This window comes from Manacus vitellinus, unplaced genomic scaffold (genome assembly GCF_001715985.3).
Source record: "Manacus vitellinus isolate BGI_N305 unplaced genomic scaffold, ASM171598v3 scaffold_2_pilon, whole genome shotgun sequence".
NCBI lineage: Eukaryota > Metazoa > Chordata > Aves > Passeriformes > Pipridae > Manacus > Manacus vitellinus.
The window spans coordinates 12,928,005-12,950,349 of record NW_021940208.1 but is presented as its reverse complement, the minus strand read 5'-3'; the positions used below and the strand labels follow the sequence as shown (position 1 = coordinate 12,950,349).

The 22,345-nt window shown below is 40.4% G+C and overlaps 1 protein-coding gene across 2 annotated transcripts in view; it reads right to left on the bottom strand.

Annotated features, from left to right (window-relative positions):
- Positions 1 to 20,729, bottom strand: part of ZC3H12C (zinc finger CCCH-type containing 12C) — a 40,050-nt gene extending 19,321 nt beyond the window's left edge. The window contains exon 1 of one of the 2 annotated variants that reach the window (XM_018071280.1): positions 20,652 to 20,729. The gene's annotated coding sequence lies outside the window, so the exon portion shown is untranslated. Of the gene's footprint in view, positions 1 to 19,813; positions 19,893 to 20,651 lie in introns of those variants that run through there. The other variant, XM_018071279.1, reaches the window with a different exon arrangement.
- Between the last annotated feature and the right edge of the window lie 1,616 nt (positions 20,730 to 22,345).

Genomic DNA, 22,345 nt, shown 5'->3' with positions numbered 1-22,345 from the left:
ATCTCCATAGCTAAGCGGACAAATAACTAACCATTCTGAGTTTATCAAATGTTTTTTTCTTACACAATTCTAGAAATGGATTTATGAAAGAATACGAAACCAAACACTGCAAGTTTACCTACTGTAGCATAGAGACAGGAGACTCGTCATGATTTAAAGACAATGAGATATTACTTCTAGTTTAAGTCTATATTATAACAATGAAAAAAATATGTATGACTAAAATACAAGTACTAGAAAAGCTTTTTAAACTAAATATCTCAAACTATGTTGAATAGAAAGACATTAGCATAACACTAGATTATCTAGCTTATTAGTAACAGAAAACATGATTAAACAAAAACTTAATCGGCCCTGAACGACACTATCTGTTCAAGTGCATACGATCAAACTATTTATAAATTCCCTTATAAAGTTGTAATTAAGCCAAGAAAGACTAATTGCTCTCAACAGAGTGCTGTATTACTAGCACATACAGTATTTAGGGACATGGATAGATCTAATGGCCAATAAAGCCAACGGAAGTCTTTGCACTGATTGCAACAGATCATTCATCAAGCCAACAAGTCGACAAAACTAAAAGCTGATTTCAACTCTTGGACTAGACACGGACAAGCCTTTTGCTGAATCAAAACTATACATATATAGACAGGAGTCATTTAGGAAGAATGGAAGAAGACAAGTTGCACTTTTGGGGACTTCATACACTTGCCATATCAGTCTTTCTGGAGGAATTTTGCATAACAGTAATTATTCAGAAGGTAGCCACCCAGTTCATCACAAAGATTACTTCCACAGCCTACACTTAAAGGCAGATTCCTACCTCTTTCCCTTACTTCGTTCTTTCAAGCAGGAATATTTGCTAACTGCTCCAATAAAGAAAGTAAAAGATAAACTATTTCTCATAAATAAAAATGGACCATATGGACCAATTGTACTGCAGGGTTACCATGAAAAAGAAGAATTTAAATTAAGGAAAGACTATGAAACAAAGAGTTCTTTCACACTTCCATCTTGCAAGGCAGAATATAAAACAAGATACAGAGGCAAAGGACTTCATTTGAACTTGATAGATACACTACAGACACAAATTTCATCAAGGAGGACATACTGAGAAAAACCACGTCCAACAGAATCTCTTGACCTATAGTAATACAAATTATAGGTATATCTCATGCACAGCCAAAATACATTAATTCTCCCATCCCCTTGCAGGAGCATTTAAGAATCACCCAGTATTTTTAAAATAAAGTCTACTCCGCTCTTCTTGGGATAAAGATTTGCTAGTGTGCACCAGAGAAATTCATCCAGGATTAAGATTAGAGAAAATCAAAAAAACACTCAAATCCATGGTTCAGTAAAAGCAGACTCTGTAGGCACTGACTGCCAAGACATCACCACTCTGGTGGAGCTTTTTGGTTATGAGGCACAAAAACTTACTTTACCTAGTTAAAATAACTAAATCTATCTATCATCAATGTTTTGATCTCCAACACCTTAATCCAGGTAAGAGTGATAGAAAACAAAATTTTACTTAGATATTATCTTGTTAAAAGGCAGTAGGACTGTAATTCTCAGGTAGTGTATTAATGAATATTGCATTGTCTTATCTCAAAGCTGTAGGATTTCAAACAACACCACAGATTAAATTCAACAAGAATTTAGGAAATTAACCTTTTCACATGGTGATTTATTAACTAAGATAATACACTCGATAGCACAGAGATACTAACAAATCACAATATCCCAATAAAAGGATACAGTTAAAAAAACAACACTGTGGCCTTCACAGAACTGACACCACAAAAAAAAAATAATTAAAACAAATCGCAAACAAGTAGCCCCTATTGGAAGCCAGGCTGCTTAGCAACTGGCCTCCAGTTGCTAGGATGCGCTCCTTTAACATACCATCATGAATACTAGCACAGCGAAAGAATAATTTGGTATGAACAAAAGCCCATGAAAGAGAGCGGGACTTAAGTGCGTCTGGTTTCCCCTCCGAGAACAATGCAGCTGCCAAACCAATCTGGAAGCCCCGACATCATTGTTCCACCAACCCCACAATCTGCTCTGACTCGAGGAAGTCTAGTTAATGGGCAACACTTTTAAGCTGGACTGAAAAGTTGAGCTGGCTCATGTACCGCTGCTGCAGAATACAGGGAGATAATGGGTCACTGCCTAAATCCATGTACTGTGAAATGTCATTTTAGTATTGAACTAAAAGTGGAGGGAGGGGTTTTTTTAGAAGGGGGGGAAGAGGAGGTTGCATATTAACAGCATCAAATAATGAAAGTCTGAAGTACATAGATTAGAAAGAGGATTTTTTTTTTACTGTTGGTTAAAATAATACTTAAGTCATTCTCCAATCGCTTCTTTCTTGAAGTTTAAGTGCTTTACAGCAACTACAAGCATAACACCCTCCAATGGGATTCAAAGAAGTCACTAGCATATGAATGTGTCTGAAGATCAGGCATTATATGAAACGTACTTTAGATGATTTGCACATCAACTGTGTATGAAAAATGACCGCAGACTGAGCTTGGTCCATTGTTAGAAAATATACATAATCAGCCTCACATCTATCTGCTTTAAGTCTCCTGTCAATCTCCATCATGCTCCAATATACAATTGTTTATTTTGCACAGAACTCTACTGTTTTTCAGAAACTATTTAAAGAATAGAATAATAAAAGCAGCAGCTTTAACATCTCCCACATATAGAATATTGTCACTATCCTATTGCTTTAAAGGGGTAGTTAAAATTATGTTTTTACTGTAAACCCAAAGCTAAAGATTTTTTAAATAGTTTTGCACAAGCAGTACACTATTCCTGGCATTTGGCCTAAACCCTGCATGCAAACTGCAATTATTTTCAGGCAATTTTTTACAATGCCTGTGAACTTTGTACATCATATCTGTGGTCAGTAGCATCTCTTAGAAACAGTACACGTTGGAGCTCCCATCATGATGTCCTTTATGAGATTCATTGACTACAACCATGAAAATCAGATGTCACTGTTGAATACTGCCAATTATTTTATCTTGATTTGGTTAGTGAAGAGCAACGTGCCAGCCAGTCCATTTGAATGAATTTGTATTCTAAATAAACACTAGTGTACCTCTATACAGGACAATGAAGCTTGTGAAAACTAGAAAAGGTCACATTTATCCAAGGAGTAACATCAGCTAAGAACTCCTTTATTTAGAATGAACCCTCATTACACACATATGGTTTTAAAGTATGCTTTCTGATCAATGCAATGGAGCTAAAAAAAGTATCTGCTATGAATTCTAACTCAAATGAAAGCCAAGCAAACAAACAAAAATAATAAAAAAAAATTCCTGTCAAGGAAGTCTTCAACTTTTGGTTATGCTCATCACAGCTTAGTAAAAGAATTTTACGAAATTTTATTTATTAAAAAGTCAATAAAACGGGCAACTCCCAATTTAGACATAGCTATGACAACACAAGCTTTAAACTGTAGCCTGTTTTAAAGTACAGTATCTCACATTAGGTTCACTGTTAAAGGCCTAAAATACTGTGTCAAAGACATTTATTGAGTATAAATGTAATAATCCAGATGAGCACTGGGCTATTACATTGTAGAAGTGTAATCTTTTCCCATTTCTTAGAAGTCACCACTATTTTCCACTAGCCATCAACAAGCAGCCTATTGATTCACCTTCACACAAACCAGAAATATTTCTCAAAGGAATGTGATTTCTCAAAGGCAAGTAGATATCTAATCTTTTACTATGTATTCAGAATTTTTTCCACTTACAATTGAGCATAAGAGAAGCAATTTAATGCAAATTTAGTTCACAAAGGAAAATAACAAAGAGTAATATAGTGTGTCATGTGGCACAGTATAAGAGAAATTGTGTATTCTCAAAAGACCATCAAAAAGTTTCTAACGATACATTCTACAAGGAAATAGTTCACCATATTTTCACATAGGCAGACTTTTTCTAAGTCTTCTCTACATGAAATGGAAAATATTGAAATCAGTTTGTCGAAACACTCATTACTTGCATAAACAGAAGTGCAGAGTTGATCGGAAAAGAAAAAGAAGAATGTATCCAAAAGATACTGCAACAATGCAAATAAAATAATGAATATGTAATAAATACCTACTGCTGTAGTTTCTATGTATTTAATTACCATTGTATTTCAGCGAGTGCTGTTGTCTGCATCATTCTATCCAACAAAGGAGGGATGTCCCATTGAACAGATTGGTTAATGCTCTGGGGCAACAGATGTCTACTGGAACTGCAGGAGACCAGCAACTGGTGGCCTGCCCATCTTCTGAAAACTTTCAATAGACTCATGCATATGTTCAAACAATAGGGCATGTGGTAGAAATGCAAACCTCTTTTTAACCCTTTTATATGCTCTCTTTCCCTCCCAACTGATATATGAAGGTCTTTGTTTTGGTTTGGTTTTTTTTTTCCTTTTCTTTACAGGATCCTTGGAACACAGGCTCATGGAGTACACTGTGTTTGTTCTTCAGCCTAACATCCGAACTCAAAACATAAACCAAAACAGATTAGAAACTTTATAAAAACAGCCAGGTTAGATCTGACACACTGATAACTAGCTTTCAAAGCACAAAACCTTTGACTGGAACATCTGAGAGCATCCTAATGCTCTATCTTACACTGTAGTATCTTCAGATAGCCCGCAATGGAGCTCTTCCTATTTTCACAAACACAGGAAATTTCATCCATTGTATGGTATAATGGAAAACATCTTTAATTTTTTTTTCTTAAAAGCTTTTTCTACTAGTTACAATGTAAGCAATAGCTTATTTGCAAAAAAAGGGTAAATACCTATAAAGTTGAAACCTCTTCATCTCCCCACTGGGCTAGAGAGAATTTGTTCTGTTGATGGCTACTGCCTACCATTTTCAAATTCTGGGAAACGCACCATTACCGATGCTTTTGAAAGTTCCTTAGTAAAACACACTGGGCAAGATCATTGCTTTTTAATATACTTAGTCTTAAGACATAACTGTTTTTCTTTCCCTCTTTTTCCAAGAGACACCCAAAGTGTGCAAATCTCAGCTGACACACACGCTAGCTCATTGTCCAAATGCAAACTGGTAACACTGAAACACCTGAAAGGTGAAACATCCCATTTGTGCAGAGAGAAGCCCGTATACTTACGTTCGCTGGAAAACACACAGACATTAGTTTCTCGTAGCTGTTCCAGAGGCAACTCCTTAACACGATTTCAGCTGCAGACTTCAGGCAAGCAAGCAGAACAATGAATGGACGAACAGATGGACCCGCGATGTCTTTGCTTAACCTATTACTGAGCAGCCGCGGAGCCAATCACGACCCAGAGAGCTCACAATTAGTTGGCTGGGCAGATGCAAGGCAACCTCCCCACCCTGCATCAGGTTCAGAGGTTTCTAAGATAAGCAAGTTGATGTCATTCTCAGGGTCTGCCCCGGGCAGCATGTGTATTAACGAGGGGTGTGCAGCAACAATAGGCCATACAAAAGAGACTAGCAGGCAGCTGCTGTATGAGAGCCAGAGTCATTAGGGAGCAGGCTGCCAACAAGAAACACCTGGCTTGGGCAGACTTCAGCTTCTCCTCATTGTTTCTAATTCATGAAACAAAGAAAAGAATTATTTTTTAAGTAGTAAAAATTGTGAGTTTCTATTAAAATATATCAGTCTCAAGGAATATAATCCCCTCTATTGTGGAAACAAAAAGTTCTTTGTCAGGAAAAATATTAAAGAGAAATAAATCTATCAGTATCTATTGTAGTCCCCTTTTCTTGTTAGTAAAATTAATCATAGGGGTATAAAGCACAAGGAGGTATGAAAGGAGCCCACACTAAGTACTGAAATGTATTCAGAAACAGCTTTCTGAATTTTCTGGCACTTTTGTACATTAGTCAATAATTGAAACAAATTTGCACTTACACACAACTCTTAGAGGATCTGTGCATAATTTCAATGGAAGGTGAAAGTGATTAAACTAAAACCACATAATATTAATATGTGGAATAATAGATATTTTTAAGCAGTAGAAACATTAGAGCACTTGATAGAAAGGAACTATGAACCACTCTTTTGTTCTCTAGTCACTCATATTTGTTTGCAAGAGAATTTCTTTCCTTTTTTTCCCCCCATAGATCTGTTCTAGATGCCAAGATCTTTCCATCTCTTCACAATGACAGAATATTTGAACAAAAGTCTGGAGCTAGGCTATAGCCAACTTTTTATTGTCTTTATTTTTAATTGAAGTAAGCCACATCGAAACACAAACTCCAGTCCACATCTCCCCTCACTGCCCAACATTTTCATTACCCAACACAGACATTTAGCAATGTAAAACTAGCAAGGTTTGATGTTAGAAAAAAAAAAGTGGAGCACTGTGGACTTTCAAGTAAGAAGTTGCCACTGCTGATATCCTCAGTGAAGACAGGACAACACACAGAAGGAAGGAATTCTACATTTGCAAGTGTTCATCTGAATGACTACTAGAAAAGCGTATTTACTGAACTTCAGCATCATTACATGAGTAAAAGCAATACTGAGAACCAGAGGCAGCTGTCCTTCTCTGTGTGTGAGGACAGGCAAACTGCTGGGAAACATCTACTGTGATTTAAAAGAAGAAAACAATGAGAACAGGTTTGTTAGAACTGTTTTGAGTAACTTCTCAAGCTTTATGTGGATATTAAAGCAATTCAACATAGTAAATGAATTACATACCATCATGCTATTACGCTGATGCATTTATCACGTGTCCAGATATTAAGCTTCAAAGAAGAAACTCCAACTATAGTTTCTCTGCACTATTCATTAAACATTCCTAAAAACAACTACTAACACCACAATTTTGGGGCTTTTAAGTCAGAGGAAGGAGGAGACTCCTCACTAATTTCTGCCACTGTGAACACAAAGAGTGAGAGAAAGCTACCCACGAGCACAGTGGGATGCCTGATCTCCAGCACTGGATTAAGCCTCTTTGCAAACAGTGAATAAAAGCAGTGATCTGAAAAAGCTAATCAGTCCCTGCTGTGGTATTTAGACTACCTCAGTTGCCAGTATTGGATAACGTTAAGCATATTAAAACTTCTGTAAGCAAAATAGGAAACCAGTCCAGTTCACCTATGTCCAAGAACTACCAATAAATGCAATGAGGATCACTTGGCTAATCATTCATTGAGTATCTCCCTGATTAGAGCTAGGTATTTCTTTTGCAATACCAATGATCCTTGCTTTGCAGAGGACACATGATACCCTTTACACACATCTATAACAAACAGAACTCTGTAGCAGAGAATTGGTGTACTTAGGGCTCTACAAGCACATCTAGGGCAAGTGTATGATCTGGTTTAGAAATCTGCCTTAAAAATAATGTTGTAAGACGTTCACTCGCAAAGATCTGCCCCCTCTATGTCCTCTACAGTAACAATAAGAATACTATCCTGTCCCATGTCCCTCCTCAACCCCCCATACTGCAATTCCCCATCTTCAAGGAACCAGGGCTAAACTTTAGTTGCAGATTAATGTTCATGAAAACACTATGCTGCAGCACTATGATCGAAGTAAGAACAGATACAATCTGAAGACCTAATGTTATATTGTTTAATTTACTGAAAATATTCTAGCAAGCTGTAGTTGCATGAATTAAGAAGACATTCTCTAATTCTACCTTATGCACAGTATCAGTTGCTTAAACCAGCTTCCTGTTCTGGAAGCATCTTCTCAGCTCTTCCCTAAAAGACGTTGGGCTGTCCAAGGTATACAAAGTGTCAGACAGTCCTATTATATCACACTTGTGATAATAGAAAAGTGTTCATATTAAGGTTGAACCAGTACACGAGGCTTCCTTCTGGGAATGATGAACTCACCAAAGACACCTTAGTACAAAGCAGTGTAGCTCTCCTATCAAATCTGTGAAAAGCTGTAAGAGTATCACTAGAAGGTATACATTGCAAAAGGACACGGCAAGTTCTACTTCTTGTGCTAAAACCTCCAAATCCAATAACTAGTTAAACAATTTCCTATCACCATACCCAAAATACAAAGAGCATTTAACTGGTGACCAGTTAAATCTGGTCACCAAAATACAAAGCAAATACAACAGCTCCTTCAAATTTCTGGTCTTGCAAGATGAGTAAGCTATAAAATCCTATTTTTGTGGCTGCCAGGTATTGGACATTTTGTACAGTGCTTGTCAGGTCCCTAATGCCACTTGATTAAACAGCAGGGCAGCACAAAATCCTGAATTGCCTGGAGGTGATGAGCCTGGGGACTCCGTGGCAGAAGGAGATTTCCGAACGGCACACAGCAAGGTGACAGGATGCTGTAGAGAGACACGGACCAGGGTGAACCCCTCGGTTTGGGTGAGGGGTGGGAAAGAGATCATCCGCCCCATACACTGCCCAGTTTGGTATGAAAAGCATGCATGGAAGGATCAGAAAGACCTGAGGAAGAGCTGGAGCATCTGTGAAATTCAGCCAACATAGGCTGAAGATATAATGGAAGCACTATTAAAAAGGGGAAAAAAGTGCCCTCCCCCAAAAGCTCCTAGTTCCAGCCACCTCTTGTTGTTTCAAACACATTGAAAACAAAGCCTTATTTAAAAATAAATTATTTTATGCCAGCATACAAAATGGTCATTCTGTAACTCAAGTAGTATTATTGCAGCAACTAGAAAGACAACTTGTCCCATTAAAGTATTTAATTATCTTTTATTGTAGAACTTTATGCTAAGCCTGCAGTAATAAATGATGCATTTGTAAGAATACATTGCACAAGTTAAAACAATCATGTACCATAGCATTTATAAAATAGAAATGAAGGTTGTATGCTACAGCATACAACTCACCACTGCACCATTGCAAAATATCCTGCATTTACTGCTGGACTTGAGAGCTGCAAGGGAGATGCTTATCTTTAAAATTACAAGGTGGAAACACAACAGAAATTCTTTTCCAGTTAGTATGTGAAGAGATGCAAACTATCCTAAGTAGAACACTTGAAAGAAGTTTACCTAGTTTTAAGGAATGGTAAGTGGTGCTCTAGACTGTACCTACACACAGTCACAAAAACAAACCACCACCACTCTACAACTATATAGAAGAGTGAATTAAATGACCATTAAAAAGTGGTCATTAATTCAGAAAAAGGACTGATATTATGATAAAGATGAGTAATGTTTTGCCTAGAGAATAACTACCCTTTAAAAAAGCCATAATTTAGAATAAGGGTCAACTGTATTTTCAAATGCAGTGTAAATGTTTGTAGAAAAATATGCACTTTCAAATGTATTAAAACGAAGTGGTGGAGAGTTTTTTCACTCTTTGAAACAAGACTGATCTCTCTCTAGTTATCCTTAAAATTTAAAAAAGCAGAGACGCATATTCCAGAAGAGTATCACCTTAAAAGAAGGTCAGAATGTCCACAATTTCTAGTGTAATCCCACTAGATCAGCAGTATTGACTGCATGCAAAACTTGTGCAAAACCTGCAACATTTATCATGACGTCCTCGAATGTTTTGAAGAGAAGATTAAACCTCTAAGTTTTATCATAAGTAGTGATTACTTTTTTGCTAACCATGGGTAAAAACAGAGCCAGTGTTTCCTTGTCTGTCGGTAGACAAAGGCAGTGACCATGAGCTGTTCATCATGAGATGACAAGGTGCCCGCCTGCAGCTGCACAATTTGCCTGCATTAGGAGCCCAACAGGCTTGAGCCACACCAGCCAACTACACAAAAAGCATAAAGCAGCATTCTGCAACAGCAAAAACACTGGCGTCACCCTTCAGTACCACCCTGAGAAGTAGCTCCTGAAATGAAATACATTTTCTGAAGCAGACTTTCATTTTGAAAGTAAACAGTTTTGATCTTTTTTTTTTTTTAACCTAAGAGGATAGTGAAAAAGTCATTGTCTCAGCACCATAACTTCAGATATTCATTGTAGGCATGGATCCCTATGCTATGCTCCTTCTACAGTATCACAGAATCACTGAGGTTGGAATAGATCTCTGAAGGTCATCTAGTCCAAATCCTCTGCTTCAGCAGGACCACCAAGAGCCAGTTGCCCAGACCCTGTCCAGACAGCATCTGAACATCTCCAAGGATGGAGACTTCACAACCTCTCTGGGCAGCCTGTGCCAGTGCTTGGTCATCCTCACAGTAAAAATGCATTTCCCGATGTTCAGAGGGAACAGTCTATGCCCATTGCTTCTGGTCCTGTCCATGGGCACCACTGAAAAGATCTTGGCTCTATCTGCTTTGCACACACTCTTTGGGTATTTATATACATTGATAAGAAACACATGAGCCTTCCCATCTCCAGGTGGAACAGTCCCAGTTCTCTCAGCCTTTCCTCCTAGGAGAGATGCTCCAGTCTCTTTATCATCTTCCTAGTCCTTTATTAAACTCACTCCAATTTGTCCATGTTTTCTCGTACTGGGGAGCCCAGCACTGGAACACAGCACTCCAGGTTGTCTCACCAGTGCTGAGTAGAGGGGAAGGATCCCTCCCTTGACCTGCTGCACCACTCCTTCTAACATAGCCCGGGACACTGCTGGCCACCTCTGCCACAATGAGACATCAGAGCCTCAAGGATTTTCCCATTTTTAAGTGGATGCTCCAACTCAAGTGTGGTTAAAACCCAGCACAAACATACAAGCCACTATAACCACACCTGAACACATATACCGGGGCACACACTCAGACATCATGATCATATAAGTCTGTTTCCAAGGGCAGTAAGTCATGTGCCCAGAAATTCTTGGGTTTTGGGGGGAACAGACACACAAGAATATTGCACCAGATGTGCCAGGGAAATGTTTGCCTTTGCTAGGCACATAAGCAATATGACCATTTCCACAGTTTGTCTGGTTAAGGTTCAGTTTTGCAACTCTGCCTGTATTCATAATGGTAGATCCCTTCACCCCCTATTCTGATACAGCCACATGTAAGACCCACTCCATTTGGTGAAGTCTTTCTTTAGGACCGAGCCCTCAGCTACCATTTTCTGTGCAAAACTCCCCACCTTTTTATCATATTTAAAAATGCAAATATAAGGGAAAAATACAATAGCTGCCACTAGCACCATGAGGTAGGTCTAACAGGGGTTTTTTTTGCTTTCTTTAAAACTCTGCTTCATATCTTGTGTTTATTTCTGTCCTTTTTAGGGATGCAAGAGTACAAAACATCTTTAGTTATCAAGAAAATTACCGAAACTAAAAATCCTTAAAAAAAAAACCCAACAAGAAACATCCTCCAGTTTTTCAAATTCCAGTCTATAGACACCAAAGGGCTTATCCTGTTTTACACAAACTGCCAAAGTAACCCAAGGAAATTCAACCTGCAGTTTGGATACTTTGATGCTGGGCCTTCCAGCTCTACCAGGAAGTATTCACAGGTTTGTAAGCCAGGAAGCACTGAAACCCCCTTTCATGCACTAAGATGGAACACCAGGGGAGGGAGGAATGCGCTGCCCATTTCCGTATCAAATGGGGGAGCAGTGCTTATTTTAAGATTATAACTAGACCCACTCCGTTTAACTTATTTTTTAATTTTATTCTTTATTAATTGAAGCAGACACTGAGACGCAAAGCATAACGGGGGGAAAAAAAAAAAGAAAAAAAGAATTTCCAGCAATACGTACGTGTTAGATTTGATCTTCTCCCACTTCCAGAAAGAGTCACGCTGTCTGGATGCTTTCTGAGCATGAAAATTTGAACTGTCTAATTAACTTTCCCTGTGACAATACTGGGCAGCCAAACAATGCCTACAACTGCACATAGCGTACACCATCATGCTTAGCAAAGTACTTTTATTCAAATTTGTTCTGTCAGAAGAAAATCCTCTAACAAAACTAACATGTTTATGTGAAAAAAAAAGTATTCTCTTCATTTAAATACAAGTTTAAGAGACTTAGCTAGTCAACCTAACATCTTTTATCTGTGCCACAGACTATTATTAAGAGTCTGAAAAGCTCGTCAGAGGAAAATAGGCCTCTCAAACTGTCTAGAGACATGGCCAGGTTGTGTTTCAGGCCATGCTGCTGGCAATAGAGCTCCATAATCTCCAGGGTTCCTGGACAGAGTTCAAGGTGTTAGTTGGACTCTGTGTTGCCCTAAATGGCTTCACAGTGTTATGCTTATTTGAGAGACAATTCCTGTGCCTGTACCACACGGCTGCAGTTGTCCTTTTGGACTGGAGCCTTCTGCGAGATAGCTGCCAGCAGTGGATTTTCTGCAAGACTTTCAACCTTGCCATTTACTCTCTACCGGGATGAAAGACTCAGAGAACATGTTAAGATTCAATTTTTACCCGCATTTAGTAAGTTAAGAATCTGGGGAGACAGATCATGCAGTTTGTCAAGACCTACTTAGTACACAGTTGTTTCTTACTTTCTGGGGAAGCTTTTAATAGACCTGACAAGTAGCAACAATAGCCAGATCTTATACAAAGTGAGTTACTGTAGCTGCAAATACAAGTTCAAAAAGAAATAGAAAGCAAACACCTACACAGAAGTCTATGTTACTTCCTGTCATTTAAGTGTAGCTTTTCTTCAGATTTACTGTATCCCTGAACTCAGGAGAGACCACCAGAAAGTCCCCTGAGCAAAATACACCAGGCTTTGAAATCCTAAATTTTTACACATTAATAAAATGGATTCCTCATTTCTGTTTAATAACCTAATACATCAGAAAGAGATGAACCATATTAGTGATTTCACATGATTTTTCTAGGTCTTCACAGTTTCAGAGTCATTCTGAGCTCAGAAGTCTGCAACTTTTAAAGTAGAAATTAATATTGCAGACCAAATTTTCTTCCATTTAGTTGGAAAGCCAGCTAGATTTTAGACCTGTGAACTCATGCACAGACTTCTTCATTAAGGCTAATACTTTGAGCCCTTTTGGGCCCCCAGAACTTACACTTTGCTTTTCAGAGTCTCATCTTGTCATGAAGTTAGATCTGATAACAACAGATGCAAATGGGAATACTTAATTCAGAACTGATGATGCTATGAACATTCAGTATTAAATAATGTAGTTTGGAAGGGATCTCTGGAGGCCAGCTAGTCCAACAAGCCCCCACTTAACACAGGGTCAACTACAGTAGGTTCCTCCAAGTCAACTTCTGAGTATCTCCTAGACTGGAGACTCCACAGTCTCCCCAAGCACCTGCCCCAATATTTAATATTTATTTAATATTTATCCTCATGGTGACATTTTTCTTAATTTCCAGCCAGAATTTTTTTGCTCTAACCTGCAACTGCTGTCTCTCTCCCTTTTGCTACACGTCTCCAGAGTACTTTGTCTTCTCCATACCCTGGAGACAGCTGAAGACAGCAATAGGATCCCCCTTAGTCTTCTCTTAAATAAGGCTGAACAAATTCAGCTCTCCCAGTGCCTCTCCTTATACACAGTGTACTTCAGCACCTTAATCATCCTGGTAGCCATCCAGTAGACTTGCCCAGTAAATCAGTGTCTTCTCCTGTCCTTCAGAGACCAAAACTGGACACAGTGCTCCAAATGCTCCAAATGCAAACTCATCAGGGCCACAAAGAGATAAATGATCACTCTGCTTGACACGATGCTAATACAGCCTATTTGGCCTTATTTCCTATTTCTGCAACATCATCTTGCACTTATCAAGGGATGAGGCTTTACTTTCCACAAAAGGATTCCATGTCAGCAGATGAACTAAACCCTATTTACAATGCCCACTGGAGGCATCTGTTTTCAGTCTGCCTGCTACAAACATTTTCTCATCAGAGCTCCCACAGGCTCTGATGAGTATATCCAAGTTGCAGATGAACAAATCAAACTGCTCACAGAAGTAGGCAGCAAGAAAGATCAGCCTTTAAGATGATGATGCTTGTTTCACACTAATGAGTTCACTTATCTGAGGTCTCTCTTGCAACAGCTGTATGTATCAAAAGGGAGGTGATTTGTAACATACTAGCATCCAAAATTTAGCAAGGTGTCCCGTGTGAACTACAGATTGCTACCAAAGCCTCACAAAACTTTGGAGCTGCCAGTTTTATGAGACAAATCAGATGGAAGACAATCACCAAATAGTGAACAAAACCTTATGGAGAGGCCATGCACAGTACCAACACAGTTATACTCATCAAAGCCAAAGGACAATTATTCTCAGTCTTGAAAAAGATTGGCTGCATAATTCCACAATGCAAATGTATGCTAAATCTTTGTGAGATCTGTAGTTTAGTTTCTCCTAATTTATTAGGCAAGGGTGGTTTTCACTTATAAGTGACAGCCAATTCAGTGAACAGAGTAAAGAGCTCATAAGAAAGTCACGATTTTGAAAGAGTCCTGGCAGTAAAGTCAAACTCCAGCAAGTAGGCACTACCTAAATAAACACATTTATGAGTCATGCTGTCTTTTGCTGGAATTAGATGAAAGTCATATCAATGTACACATGATACCAGATGTTATTTTCTTCCACACAACAGCTACAGTAAAAAGTTACTAAAAGACAAGTGAACAAGTGGCTGGGGAAACAGCAGTTGAAGCAGAAAACTGACTTTAATCTTTCATCAGTAAGCATGGGCTATAGCTCAACAACAACTTCAAGAAAGCCAGACTGTAATCCCAACAGTGACAGTTCCAGAAACTCTAATGAGTCCAATTCACAGCTTGGCAAGAGCAGCAAAAGTCCAGTTGGCAGCCCAGCAAGAATGGCAGCACAAATCCCAGAAGCAGCTGCTACAGAGACTTGTGAACCCAGGTGCACAGCCCTGGGCATTTGTACATCACAGCCCTTCTCTAGCCAGAACAAACCATTTCCAGAGGTGTATCTGGCATTACAAATAGCTTGTATTGGAATTACTGCTGAAGAAAAATCATCTGAGGTTTTCAAATTAGTTGAAAGTTTTAAGGTGGAGAGGCCTCAGGGGATGTTGCTGCAAACTATGATGCTCCAGGACTCTCCACTAAGATAAAGTGCATATCTCCATGAAAGTGTTTATGGTACTTTTTATAAGAGAACCGTTTCTCATCAAGAATGAGGCCATGCATTGAATCTAGAAAGATTAGATAAATCAGCGACTCAAAGATTAGCTATACAGATGACAAAGGATTGAAGAGGCCTGTTCAGAGTCAGGGCACCAACTATAATGGCAACTGGTAAAGCACAGAGATGAGGAATTACATACCACCTACTTACGTTAACAGTTTAAAGAACAAAAGGAGACAAGGGAAGTAGCTTCTGTTAAAGGAAAGTAGCTTCTGCTTAAGGAAATGCAATCTGTCCCTTTTCCAGGCAATCTCTGCCAAACCACCAAATTTCATTAATCCTAAAATGAAAGGTCTAAGTCATAGCAAAAGAGAAATTTTCAGCTCATCACAAAACTTCAAAGTTTGATGGGACTGATTCATTGATTTCACAACTTAACACATTAGTTTTTACAGCTCATAAGGGAGTATGGCTCACACAAACAGTCATTTAGGAATTATCCTGTGAGTTTTTACCTATTAGCAAAAGGCTCAAGGATTTTACTCTTTAAGATGCTTCCCAGCCTCTGAGCTTTACTTACCTGTAGCAAGCAGAGTGCTTTTCAGGTATTTGCAATAACCTATGTCACATTTACTGAACAACTCCAGCTTCACTGATTCTCCAGTCCCTGGCACTCCTCTGCAACTTTCAACCACCTCCCAAGACATTCCTTTCATACCAAAAGAAATTACTGTATTTCTTTCACTGGGAGGATTAATAACGTCCATTAAACGTTCCTGCACTCCAAACCACTGAACGTCTTGCTTTGCCTCTCCCTCCTCTCTCCCCACTCTTTTCTCAAAATATCAGTTTCCTATAAAGCAAAATCCTCCCTCCTGAATAAAGCTTACGTTTCTTCACTATCCACCCACAAAAAACCTATAATTTTAAGATGGAATACATTTTAAATAGTCTGTATAATCCTGCAGAAATTTTATGCAAAGGACATCTTTATCCTGAAAGAATTTAGAACCAAATCATTTTGGTCTAAAACAGAAATATTGGGAACTACATTTGTTAGCACATACGAAGTTGCTACATTCAAAGGACAGCAGATCCTGGGATGGTCTAGCATTCTATTTTTTATTTATCTACCCATTCACACACAAACATATAAATATATAAACAGACATCTACCCTCCCAGGGAGGAGGATGATGTATGTCCAATTTTAAAGTGTTACACTGGTATCATAAATCAAGCAAATACAACCTTAAAATGGCCAAGCCGACAGAAGAGGTAGTCTGGCACATGCTGTGAGGTAAGCCTGGAAGAATGATGAATCTCACAGTTGCAGAGGATGAGCTTCGTTACTCCCCAGGGCAAACTTTGAAAACGCCTTGTCTGGACCTCTCCAGTCAGGACAACTGAAGTACAAGTCTTAAAATTAAGGTACGCTTTCAAAACACTCTCACTCTGCAGCTATGACTCAAGAATGAACAGAGCTTGAGTTTACCAAAAAGCTAAAATAATTCCTTAACTGGGTAATATATCCTTGCAGAATGCAAAAGTCAGTGTCAAATGTCAACCCCAGCACTTTGTGCTAAGCAAAACACAATTTGGATTTTTGGTAGCACAAGCTCAGCCTTTTACACAAGAAATGTGATCTAACCTGAAGTAATCAGTCCTGATAGGTAAAAGAGAAATGCTTAGTTCATCTAAGCAGAAAGCCCCAAGGTTACGAAATCCTCCGTCACTTTCTGCTCATCACTAAACAACTTGGTAATGGACATGCCTTTTGACAGAGCCTCAAGCTGTTACACAAAAACATTTAAAGATGCTTTACAGTGAAAAATCTCCTCTAACTCTGGAGATCTGCCTATTCTACAAGGCATATAGAGGAAAAAATACAGATAGTGAGAAAAAAATAATGAATTAAAAAAGAAGAAAAAAGGGAGACAGGGAGGGCATGGAGAAGAGATAAGAGCAGGTGAAATGCCTCATAACTCTACCAGGAAGGCAATTATGAGCAGATTACAATTGATTTTCTATCTATTTGCTAACTGAAATAACTGTAGTTTGAGACCATGAGGTAAAAATAATGACTGCTGCTTGTTACACCATCTCACCTCTGTTCTTATTATATTCTACATTTAACATATAATTTAGTAATTAAGATGAAGTGTCAATTCTTTCAAGCATAAAAATATGGGCTTGTACAATTAAAGGGTTTCTTGCTTCAAACATATGGCAGAAGTAGTATATTTATTGTAAATATTTAGCAAGCTTGGAGACATGAGGCATTTTAAACATAACTATATATAATAAGATATAAAGAACCACTACACAACAACTTCAGTCTGAGGACAGAAACATTTCAGTCTCTTCAAAGAAACAACTCACTGCAGTCTCGGTACAACATCTGTTTCTCACAGTACCTCAGATACAGTTTTCAGTACCACAAGTCAAAAAAACAGAGTGTAATCACCTTGATCACTAATAAGGCCGCCATCTAGATGCCATAGCAACAAACACTATGGAAATGAGTGAACGATGAAATATCTCTCAAATAAATTAAAAAAACTCTTATCCATGACTACCTACCCATATGTGGGACGCTGCTTCATAGAACAGCAAAAGCAGCAGAATAATATTTACAGAAGAGGAAAAGGAGAAGTTCTACATCACACATTTTCTATCCTTCCTCTTAGTTACTATAACCCTCGCTCCCACTTTCTTACTACTGTTACTCTCTATGAAGCACTTCACTTTTTAAGAATTATTTAAAATACAGACTATGAAGAGATTGATGATTGCAAGCTAAGGCTAGAAAATCCAGATTATGATCTGTTTTAATTAAAAAATAAAGTGCAACCAAGGAAAAAACTATGCAGACAGAAAGTTTTTAAGGCAGACTTTTTTTTTTTTTTTGATTATTGGTTCTAAATAGAAGTTGTGGATCTGATGCAGAAAATACCAAACAAGATTTCATGACTTCTGTAATGCAAGAAGTCGAACTAAGTCACAAATCTCCTTTCTACTGAATGGAGATGCTTAGCCTTAGCCATTTCTGAGTACAAAAAAAACTGACCTGAGCCAAACAAGTTCCTCATTTCACTTCACACTGAATTGCATTTTTTCCAGCTTTTTTAAAGAGTATTTTCAACTGCATGTCGGATGTATAAGATCTCACAAAATAAAACCTCATAAGGTTTTCAATTTACCTATGTAAAATTGAACAGTAAAGAGGTTTCATCAAATATCAAACTGAATCTCCAATCTTTCCAAGTCTTACTGACTGCAAGACTAGTTTTCTTCAAAAATATGAACAGCTCTGGAACACCAATAATGCTTTTAAAAGTTCATACAACCCAGAGAAGCAGGCAGTGAAATCACTCCAGAGGAGCGTTGCTCAACTCAGCAGTCAGATTGAAATGCACAATCTACACAGATGAGTCAAGTCTGGATAATCCCTTTACGCTCTGTCAGGTTGGGAGTATGGGGCTGTTTTTAAATGGCATACTTTCAATAAATTCCACTTCTCTGCATTTACATTATTACATGACATTTTTTAAAATGTGTTGTGATTTGCAGATATGTAAAATATTGCTAGTGGAGTTCTGTCTATCAGGACCTCATAAATAATGACTGCATTTTTAAAAAGATTGCAAATGGTAATGTTAATTATAACACCACTGAGTGACTGCTGCCCTATGGAAGTCCAGTGTAGTAATAAAGGTGTAATAACCATGGCAAGGTTTGTAGACAGATGAAATACCTAGATATGTTTCAACTACCCCCATCTGGAAAAGATAAAAAGAAAGGAACTTTCTGAATTCTCAAGACTAAACAGTCTAATTAATAAAAAAGAAGGGGGAGCAGGGAGAGAGAAACCAGAAAAATTTCCCCCTACTTCCTTAAAATTGTTGCAAATGTTTTAAACTGACATAACAAATTCTCTTTAAAATAAAAACATGCTTGAATTCATATCCATTCATGACAGATTACACTTTGGAGCATCACCAGATAGAAAATTTATTTCACTAAAATATATCTAATACAGACTTGGAAGAAGTCTTATTTTCAGCTAGCAGGCATGCTATATGGGCAAATGGTTCGTGGTAAGGAGACAGTGGAAGAGGAAATACCCTGCCAGTTTGAAAACCCAGACATACTTGAATGGTTTATTTTCCTTCCAGATCAAAAGACTATACTACTGCTATCTTAAGTATGTCGTTAATTGCATAACCCTAAGAGCCGCAATTATGAACTATGACTCTGCTTTGCAAACACAGATCAAGAGGACAAGACACAGTAAACAAGACATTTCAATACATCTGTTGTTCAAGAAGCGTGGTTTACTGTTCAGCAGGATGGGTTTACTTAACCCAACTTTCGGCAACACCATCGCCTAAGGGCTATTTGGCCCTGTCAGAGCTACCAAACCAGAACCTGGCACGGGAGTGTCAGACAGGGCCAGGTCCGACTGCAGAAGGTGCTGCAAAGCACAGCCCAGCGGAGTTTCCTCCCCCGGGGGCATTATAAAATAACGTCACCGCTCCACAAATACAACCCTACATGCCCGGCGTTACTCAGACATGCCTGCAGGATTACGTCCAAAACACACAGGTGACTGAAAATTAATTTTTAAGAGAAATTAAAACTTAAAAGCCACAGCCAGATCTGAGAATGGTGAAGCCAACACTTATTACGGTTCTATTAGATAGAGCAAGCCAACTTATGCAGCCGGTTCTCTCACTCAAAGCGCAGGGAATAAACCTACACTTTCTCACAGAGTTATTAAAAGAAAACCCAGAAAACCAACGCCAAAAGTTAGAAGCAGGGGGACGGCAGGGAAGGTAAGAGTACCTGAAATAACTTTTAATTTCTTCTCAGGCTCCCGGTGCCCGCGGGTCCCCGGGACGGCGCAGCCCGGCGGGCGGGCCGGGCCGCCGGCGCTGGGGAAGGGGCACGGCCGCCCTGCCGGCTCGGGCCCGCGGCTCCGCCGGGTCGGCACGACCAGTCGGAGAACTTCCGGAGGGACGGGCCTCCGAGGCGCGGGGCGATCCCGCCGGCCCCCGGGGCACAGGGCTGGGCTGTCTCCTCCCTCCCGGGAAGCACCCCGCGCCGCGCCCTCCGCCGCCGGGCGACCTCCGCCGGGCGACCTCAGGAGGCGCCGGGGGCAGGGCCGGAGCCGCGGCCCGTGCGGACACACGCGCCGGCCCGCCCCCAGCGGTGGGCGGCGCCGGGCGGGGGCGCGGAGCGGGGCGGCCGCGGCCCGGCGCTCCCCCCGCCGCCAGGCCGGGCCCGCCGCGGCCGCCGAGCTCTCGAGCCCCCGCGGGCTGCCACCCACCTGCGCCCCTGCAGCCGCCACCGCGGCGGGAGAGCGGCCGCAAGGTCGCCTTCACCTCGCCCGCCGCCGCCGCCCGCATCCCCGCCGTACCGGGGGAGGCGCTGCACGGGGCCCCGCGGCCGCCGCCGGGCCGCCCCTCCCTGCTGCCCGCCGGGCAGAGCCGGGGCGGCGGGAGCACCTGCTGCCGGGGCACCGCGAAACCCCGCTGGGGAACTGCCCGGCCCGGCCCGCCGGCCTCCGCAGCGGCCGGGGTGGGCAGCCGAGGGACACGGCTCCCTCGCAGCGCCGTGGATTCCTTCCGGGAATTCCCGAAGGCCGCCGTGGTGACCCCGTCCCAGAACACCGCAACGTTACCGGCTCGGGCCAGCGGGGAGGGCCGGGGCGGCGTGGCCTGGGCAGCTGGTCCTCCAGCCCGGCAAAGGTCCTGCCGCCATCGGAGAACACCTCCGGGTGCTCAGGGACGCTCACTGTGCGGGTACCCCTGTGCCCCACTGCCCCGGCTTTGCAGCTGGAGAAAGGGCTGTCGGAGAGCTTTTTGGCAGGGATACTCAACTTCGTCTATGGCAGAGTTGGTAGAGACCTTAATTTCCGTCCCATGTTCTAATTACGAGATGTTTCCTCCCACCCCGCAGTTACTTTTATGCAGATGAAGCAATCTACCTCTCACCATCCCACCCTGCCTTCTGTGCTCCTGCCGAGGCGGCTTAGCGCCAGGAGCTGAAGATATGAATGAAAGTCTGGTGTGATTACGGCTTGTAGCTGACGGAGCGTATCTTATACAAGATAAGACATACAGCTATTGCTACTCACAGGCTACAAATGTGAATATATATTTAACTATTACCCACTCCTGTTCTACTATTGGAGTTTATAAAAATTTCTTCGGGTACCCAGTGGAAAATGGGCTAGATTTTTAAAATTCTACATCCCATTTACACAAATCCTACACAGAGGGGCCACTTAGCAGTGGTTATTTTTCCAATAAAATGGGATAGATTTACCTGGACAAAATACTGTGGAGCCACAGGGCTACGTTGCTTTCCTATATATGTTTCCATAAACCCTCCCTCTTAGAGCTGATACAGTCTGTAGAGTGATGGTGTGATTTTGTTCATTTGACTCATTCATTACAAAGCGTGTTGAATTTTTCCGTGTATCTCATCCCCATTCTAGGTATGAGTTTGGAGGGTTCAGTTCTCAGTGCAAGAGGCCACTTCTCTCCCCTGTTTAGTTATGTAAGTGTGCAGAAGGAATTTGAGGCCTCTACTTAACAAAAAAAAAAAAATAAAATGCTTGTTCCCTCAGTCCCACATGCTGATGCTGTTTCAAGCCAGAGTGGTGTCCAAATGTGATTATGAATATTAATTTAATAGAGGAAATTGGTGAAAGCAAGACTGAAGAATTTGACACTTGCAGTGCTGCTTTGCTGCTTATTATGGAAGCCTTTGTCAGTGACTGAGGAACATATGAGTCAGTTAAAAGCACTGCAGTGCTGGAGAAAATTATTCTCAATTATCAGAATAAGAAAGAACAGAATAATATGGAATTGATTTTGAAACTGCTTAAAGTCACAAGAGTTTCACATTATCTTTTTTCTTGTTATACTATGGTTCCTGATAAGTTTGTGTAAAACATCTTTTTGACCTTATTTGTTTTGAAAAGATTGTGATTCTGTAATCCTACAGTATCTTAAAACATACCACCCATAAACATGAGTTACGTCTGCTCAAATGTGAGGTTTACTCAAAATGAAGTGAGATGCTTGTTGTCTTTGCACTGCTCATTGGTAAGACCTTATTTCTTCCCCATTGCCTTAGGAAGCAACATACTTCGCAATTAAAGTAGACACTTGTGAGTCAGAATCCAGAATTTTTCTGTTCCGTGACCACAAAACAGAAATACACCAGTGGTACCTTGGAAGGAGGGGTTGTAAGTGTTAAAAGACTTTCTCAGGGTAGGACAGGAGAGGCTGGGGATTCATATTCCTCCAGAACTTCCCACATCTCTCTCTTCCTTCCCCATAGTATGTCCCCAGTCACTCCCACATC